General features: G+C 46.4%; 1 long non-coding RNA gene across 1 annotated transcript; it reads left to right on the top strand.

The window, feature by feature from the left end:
- The first annotated feature begins 6409 nt into the window (after nt 1-6409).
- LOC141373531 (uncharacterized) lies at nt 6410-7626 on the top strand. Its single transcript, XR_012379602.1, has 2 exons — nt 6410-6721; nt 6863-7626. It is a non-coding gene; the product is annotated as an uncharacterized lncRNA (long non-coding RNA).
- Nucleotides 7627-8082: the final 456 nt, after the last annotated feature.

Consider the following 8082-nt stretch of genomic DNA (forward strand, 5'->3'; position numbering starts at 1 on the left):
ATTTGGGATCTGAAGGCTGAATGGAATCAATGCCACGGGTAATGGAGGTGGAATTTTCCTGATGGAATTTTCAGGCAGTATAGTATGGCCATTAAGAGCATGGTTTCTGGACCCAGACCGGCCAGGATGGTTGGTGACACTGGAGAAGGTTCCTTAAGCTCTTTCTCTGCTTCTGTTTCCTGATCTGTGAAACTGGTATAATTTCATCAGATAATTTCAAAGTTTGGCGTGAGGATGAGCTATGATACATAGGGTACCTAGAACAATGCTCAGCACATAGTAAGCACTCGAAGTGTTAATGGCTGTCGTCATCTAGAGGAGGGGTAAGCAAATTCTTCCTGTGAGGAGTCAGATGGTAATATTTCAGGCTTTGCTGGCCACACAGTTTCTAGCTCGACTACCCGATTCTGCCTTTACAGCACAAAAGCAGCCATAGACATTAGGTAAAGAAGTGGATACAGCTGGGAAAATAGGGAGCGGGCAGGATTCTGTTCTTGGGTTTGGTCTACTGACCCCTCATCTATAGAATCCCTGTGATACTGGAGCACCAGATGGGATTACTGATGTGTGCAAGGGGCCAAGAAGAAGACTGTTTAGTCTTTATCCTTAAGGTAATAAATCTCTCACCCTTTGGGAGGTTGGAAGGGGCAGATGGGGAGACTGAGGCACCCATTCTCATAGTGTGAAGTAGGCAAAATTGGATTCCCTTGACCTTATTTTGGTTCTTTTTTCCTAACCCTGAGCAGGTCAGTGCTCACACTGATAGCAAGAATCCCTTATGCTTATTTGAAAGGAATGAGGGACATAAAATCCTACCCACGGACCAGCTGCCAGTGAGGGATATTAAAGTATCACAAAAGATGGAATCTCCACTAAAAGGGATCTTAGTGGTCAACTATCAGATGCTTCTATCCCCTCAACTGCATCCTGTTCAAGGAGAAGTATGGTGCTTCCTTAACTGGCTTTGACTAAGAGCATCTTCCTGCAATGGCATCCATGATGGCTGGGGTCAGAACAGCCCTTAGGTCTCTAAGACAGCCCTGCTCCAGGCCCCACATTTTAGAGAAATAAGGAACAAATCCCAAAGGCTCCTTTTTAAATTTAATTTCAGTCTCCTAAGAAATTTTTTTGAAGGTTTGGCCAAAAAGTGAGCAAAAAGGGATTATGGAAGAAAGTTGCTTGAACCAAAATGGGCCCCTCTAAGCCTAAGGATATGGGGCAGGAGCACTGGGTTCGTGTGGGAAGAGGAGAAAATCACAGGTCTGCTCTAAGGACCCAGAGACAACTTAAACAACTTTTGTTTAAAGGTGACTGCCCCCAGTTGCTAAAAGTGGGTGTCGAGGCAGGAGCTGGGTTCCCTGGATAATTAGAGTTCCTTCTTCCCTTTGGCTGGGAGGATGTGGTTTTGGAACCGCTTAGAAATCTTGAGTCCGAAGAGTAAGGTGTGGCTTGGTGGGGATGGTGGGGAACCCCCTATGGTTTTAGGGTCAGAGAACCACCTGGTTGCTGGCCATAGGCTCCAAACACAGCAGGTAGAAATTCAGATGTAGCATTCCTAAGTCTATATTAAATACTTTAGAAATATCCAGATACATGATATTGTGGCCTCTCTTTGGAATCTCATTTCAAGCCTCAGAAATATTAGAGTGAGCCTGGCTAAGTTCACGGTACCTTGTGTTCCTGGGTCACCTGATTTTCCTGGTTTGGCTCCTAAACATGTCCCTTCTAGATATTTCATCAACACACACTTAACTTTGGTCAAAGCTCTCCTGGCTGGGGTACACTCCTTTCCCTTAGAGTACCTTTCATGCATCAAATTTTACCCATTTTACATAGGTCAAAATAAATCCAAAATTCCCAGGGTTCTCATTCTGTACTGTTAGTGTGTGTGTGTGTGTGTGACAGAGAGAAAGGGAGAGAGAGAGAGAAGCAGAGAGAGAGTACACATACACGTGTGTATATATATGTGTGTGTGTGTGGAGTGTGTATGTATACATATGTACATACACACATGTTTAATTTTTTTATTTTGTCTTCCAAAATTGTCTCCTGTATTTTCTGAATATGAGGAGGTTGGGGTAGCGGGTACATGAGCCATATATTTGCCACTCTCGACTATTCAGTTAATAGAGTTAAGAGTTTGGAATTGAGTGAAAAATACCCTCTGCACAGCTGAAACAGACACTGTATTAGTTATCTGTTGCTGTTTAATACATTTACCTTGCTTGAATAAGGACAACTATGCATTAGCTCACAGTCTCTGAGGGCCAGCGATTCAGGAGTGCTGGCTCAGCTGCATTCTGGCTCAGGACCTTCATGAGGTTGCAGTCAAGATGCTGGCGAGGGTTGCCGTCATCTGAAGGCTTGACTGTGGCTGGGAGTTCTGCTTCCAAGAAAGCTCACAGCTGACTAAATGCTGCTGGCTGTTGGCAGGAGGACCTCAGTTTCCCTCCATGCACACTCCCCACAGGGCAACTGAGTATCTTCATAACATGCGGCTGGCTTCCTTCAGAATGTGTGGTCCTAAATGCCACTGTGGAAGCTACCGTGCCATTTATGACCTAGCCTTAGGAGGCCCCTGCTGTTGTTTCTGCAGGTCAGTCCTGCTAAATAGTTAAGATACAAGGGCATGCCTCCTAGAAAGTGACCATCATCTGGAGAGGGTCATCTTGGAGGCTGGCTGCTGCAGATGTTATAACGTCCCTGGGTAAGATGTGGCACATGCTGACCCAAATCGGCCCTATGCAGGTGCTATTTTTGTGAACGTTTGCTTTCTTGGACTGCCCTCTGTGGGCCCTGGGCCTATAGATGTTGCCTCCACCTGGTTCAGCCACAGCTCCTCACTAATGCCCAAAGAATCCTTGGATTCTTGGATTTTCCAATAACCACACAAAGAGTATTTGATCACCAAATCCAGAGAGTCAAAGTCCACATGAATATGTGTACCTCTGATTCAGCATAACGCACAAGTGTGTGTGCAGTATTGTCCTGGTGTCAACCATTGATATTATCTCATTGAAGAACTGGCCACAGACACTGCTCTAGAGAGCTCTGGTGGTGTGTCTGTCCTACTCATGGTCCTCTTCACTGGTTGACCTTTGACAGCTTCTGCATCCCGCTTGAACCATTGCGTTTCTCAATTTTAATTCCGCTGACACAGCGGTTAGAAAGACTCTCTGTATTGCTGAGGATCATCTTTAAAGGACCGAGTCCCACTGGCAGAATCCCATGAGCTCCATGAACTGTTCCTAGTGCTCTAGATCCTTGTGTTCTCATTCGCTCATCACTCATGCTCTCATTCATTCAACCATGACTCTGTGGGCACTATGTGCAGGGGTTTGGAGCCCTTTGTTCTCCTGTTGGCTATTGTACCATAGGTCAGACACTGCAGGGCTCAAGCTGGGCCCTCCTTCATCAGGGGAGGCTCTGCTAATGGCTTCTGCAAAGCATCCTTCTACAAAGTGCCAGAGAAAGCTGCCTGCAGCACAGGGGGACCAGATTTGAGAGCCAGCTCTCACTGCAGGTGAACAAGGCTTTCTGGGCTCACTCTACCAAATGGACCCTTGGAAAGGTCCTTCTTATTATTGTGTGGCTGTCTCCTCTGTTGTTTCTGATGTTCCAACATCCTAGTTACAGATGCTCGAAAGGCTTGTGGCCTTTGTGGGACTTTGCTCCTTTCCTGATTTTTTGATCTCTTCCACAAAGGCAAGTGCTCTGGTCTTCTCCAAGTACTTGTATATCTTGGTATCTTTGGTACTTGTATATCTTGGCCTCTCAATAGAGACAGGATTCAAATCAGCTCTTTTAAAAGGGGGAGTGGCTGGCGGAAGCAGGTAGTAATGTGAAGAGTCCACTGTAAGAAACTGAGGAAACAGAAAGGTGGCACAAAGCAGAAGTGAATACTCAGAAAGAGTGTGCCTCCGAGACATTCAGATGCAGGGCAGGGTGGCCCACGTGTCTTGGTTAAGAGCCCACATAAGCCCTGGTGTGTTCATGACCCAGCATTTGGGGCTGGGTACTAGAGGGGCTCCCCACTCCTAAAGTTCTACATGGGGTCTAGGGACAAGGACCGTGCAACTACGTGAAAATGGATGCTCTCTGCTCAGAAAAGTGACCTAGAGGGAGAGGGGAGGCCTCTAGAGCTCAGGGGGTGATGGCAGCTTGTTCTTTCATTCAGTTAACTCAGACCGATGGAGTCAGCTCCCAGCTCAGCTGCCAGTGGGACGAAATGAGCCTCCGGGGCCATCCAGATTTGTCATTCATCAAGGTCGCCATCCCCGTGGTGACTACAAGGGTCTGCTTGGGTACGGACTCTAAGAAGTCACCATGAATTGACAGGTCAATTGTGTAGTCTTCTCCTCTGAGGGGATGTTTCAGGGAGTGTGTGTGTGTGTGTGTGTGTGTGTGTGTGTGTGTGTGTGTGTGTGTTTGTATGAGGGTGGTAGTGACCTGCTGGTCCAGAATCATTAGTTTCCTCCCCAGTTTGAACCCTATGGAGATGTGAGAACATCCGAGCACTGACCTTGTTCTTCTTCTGCCAATGGAAGGAGAGTTTTTTAGGGCTTCCCTGGTCCAGCTCCCAAGTCCATCTTTATGTCAAGCCCCAGAACAGTTTTTTAAGGTACTCTAATTACCCGAAGAGAGCGCTTTCAAGGGGAAAACAAATTAACTATTTAATTAATATGTGTAATTCCACGTTTGCAGCAGGCGCATGGGGAAGGGGGAGGGACGGCTTTATTAGCACAGGCTGCGGGTTCCCCTGTTACTGGTGGGCCCCGTGCATCCCGTCTTCGAAGCACACGGCTCCCTGTGACCCTTTCAGGCTTTCCAATCAGAGAACCTGGTGTAAACCTAAAAGACCTTTGGTTACCCAGCCACATAGGATGGGGACAAGGAAACTTAACATTTTTTTGGCTGCCTGCTCTGATCTGGGCATCCAGGTACACCCTTTTCACCGGAGCACGTCCTCTGACCACCCCACACAGTCCGAGTCAATACGCCACCGTCCACAGGCAGCCAGCTTGATTTAGGGGCTCGGTGAGAATCTTCTACTCTACAGAGCGAGGTGAGGAATCATTCCTGTACCCTTGTGTGCATGAATCTCACGCACGACCCTAAGCCACTTCAGGACTGTTCCTCTCCCTCCCCCTACCCCATGCCCTCTGGCCCCCTTGCCATCGAAGATTCGTTTGTTCTTTCTCCCAGCACTCCTCAAGGACAGCCATTTTGCTGGGCGCTCGCCTTCCAGTCCTATGGTGATGAGTTCCTTTCTGCCACTTGGATCTGACAGTCCCAACCTCTGGAACTTTGCACCCAAAGCCACGATGCAATCCCTGCTTTTCTTTCTTGTTTGCCTCTCTCAAGTATTATTAACTTGGAATCATCTGAAAGAGTACAGCCAGTGGGCAGAACACCTGAAGGGAATTCTGGGAGTCTGGCTGGTTTGGGCTCAGCTGCTGTGAGCTACCATGGGTGCCAACTTCTGCAGGTGCTTCTGGAAGTCACGCTGAGCAAAGGGCACCACATCTTCAGTATGAGTTATAGACAGGGATGTGAGCCAAGCTAAGGGCTCGACCAGGGCTGGGGGTGGAGAGAGGGACTGAGTTTAGGCTACCATTTTATGGGATATGATCTCTTTTGCCTTTCCCTTCCTTCCCTTCTCTATATGTATTTCTATATATGCAAATGTATATATGCATATGTATGTGTGTATCTAAATCTGTCTATATATGTATGTATTTATACACATATGAATCAAATGAATCAAAATGAAATAATTCAAGCTCTACTTTCAAAATGACATCTTTAGAATTGCTTATCAAAACATTATTGGTGGGAATGCAAGTTGGTACAGCCACTTTGGAAAACAGGATGGTGGTTCCTCAAAAAGTTAAAAATAGAGCTACCTTATGACCCAGCAATTGCACTACTGGGTATTTACCCCCAAAATACTTATGTAGTGAAGAGAAGGGGTACATGCACCCCAATGTTCATAGCAGCAATGTCCACAATAGCCAAAATGTGGAAGGAGCCGAGATGCCCTTCAACAGATGAATGGATAAAGAAGATGTGGTCCATATATACAATGGAATATTACTCAGCCATCAGAAATACCAACCCATTTGCATTGACATGGATGGAACCGGAGGAGACTATGCTAAGTGAAATAAGTCAAGCAGAGAAAGTCAGTTACCATATGGTCTCACTTATTTGTGGAACATAAGGAACAGCATGGAGGACATTAGGAGAAGGAAGGGAAAAATGAAGGGGGGAAATCGGAGGGAGAGATGAACCATGAGAGACTGTGGACTCCGGGAAACAAACTGAGGGTTTCAGAGGGGAGGGGGGCGGGGGAGGATGGGCTAGCCCCGTGATGGGTATTAAGGAGGGCATGTATTGCAAGGAGCACTAGGTATTATAGGCAAACAATGAATCATGGAACACTACATCAAAAACTAATGAAGTACTGTATGGTGACTAATGTAACATAAAAAAAAAACAATTTTTAAAACAAGGAAAATGAAAAAAAAAAATCCCTAGTTTACAGGTACAGCGGATGTCTCCAGAATTTGGGGGAGCTGCGATCAGGCAAAGCCCGGGGAGTCTGCACACCTGTCACCTTGCAGGATTAACCATGAGCTGGAGGTCTGGCACTGGGCACCAGGTAGAAGGCAAGCATGTGGGAAGATAGAAAAGCTCTAGAGGCAGAGTGCTCTGGCAGGTGAGCAAGATCCAGGTTTGGGTCTGAGCTTTGTCACCAGGCATGCCTGTGTGACCTTGGACACATCACTTGCCCTCTCTGGGCCTCTGTTTTCCCCTGTGTAAAATAAGTGTCCCTAAGTGACCCGTGAGTTCCTTGCAGAGCCAGCAGTGGAATCTGAGGACTGTTGTCATGGGCCAAGCGTCATCCCAGGGGCCCAAGTATCACAGCACCGCGGAGGATGATCACGTGGCCTTGGCTCTATTCTGACATGCAGAGGTGAGGATGGCCATGATTTGGGGCTGATACACTTGCTGAAGGGATTTTCCTCATCATTTCCAAATGAACCCCAGAGTGAATGGGGCTGGGGACGCCCCACTAGGGTCTCTGATTCCAGTTCCTTCACTGAACAGCTCTCGGATCTTGGACACAGAGCTCTTACATTCACCCTCAGGGGTTTCGCTAGCAGAATATGTCTTTTGCTAGGTCAGAGTTTGGACTGTGCCTGCGGCAGCAGCTGCCTGGCGGGGTCGTTCACACTGCGACGGTGGGAACATCTCATGGATTCCAGGGTGAATGAGGAATGGCCTAAGAATCCTGGCCCATGATCAACAGCAGACTGGAACTCCAAGCCGTGGTTTAAAGGGCATTTTATTAATAACACATCCTAGTGAGTGCAAAGCAGCAAATCGATTTTCCAGAAAACACTTGACTTTAATTTCTTGGAAGTGTTTTTATAGCTTCACAGCTATAAACATTTTTCTCTTGGATTGAAAGACTGAAGTGGGCCCACTGAGCGTTCTGTGTTTTGGAAGTGTTTCCCTTGGATGGCATTCAAAGCAGCAAAATCCTCTTATACATCCCAATTTGGAAAGCCCCCATTTTGACTATAATTGACCAAGGATTAAATTCACATTTGTATTAAATGAGCAGGCAACTTCTTTCATTGACATATTTATAAAGATAATATTCAAGACTTCTAATTTATATGTTTTTCACCCAGGGCACTTTTGGGTTTTTTTTTTTTTTTTGAATCATGGTCAAAATATAAAGAGGAATAAATATAAAACTTTTGCTTATAATCTCACTTCTTATAATGAAGCACTTGTATTAGTAAATTTTCTTTTTTTTTTTTAAAGATTTTATTTATTTATTTGAGAGAGAGAGAATGAGAGATAGAGAGCATGAGAGGGAAGAGGGTCAGAGGGAGAAGCAGACTCCCTGCTGAGCAGGGAGCCCGATGCGGGGCTCGATCCCAGGACCCTGGGATCATGACCTGAGCCGAAGGCAGTCGCTTAACCAACTGAGCCACCCAGGTGCCCCGTAAATTTTCTTTATTTGTAAGTGACAACCCATCTCAAGGTAGCATATGAGGGAGGGAG

Source organism: Callorhinus ursinus, unplaced genomic scaffold (assembly GCF_003265705.2).
Source record: "Callorhinus ursinus isolate GAN/ISIS: 27379988/994484 unplaced genomic scaffold, GSC_fseal_2.0 scaffold10, whole genome shotgun sequence".
Classification (NCBI taxonomy): Eukaryota; Metazoa; Chordata; class Mammalia; order Carnivora; family Otariidae; genus Callorhinus; species Callorhinus ursinus.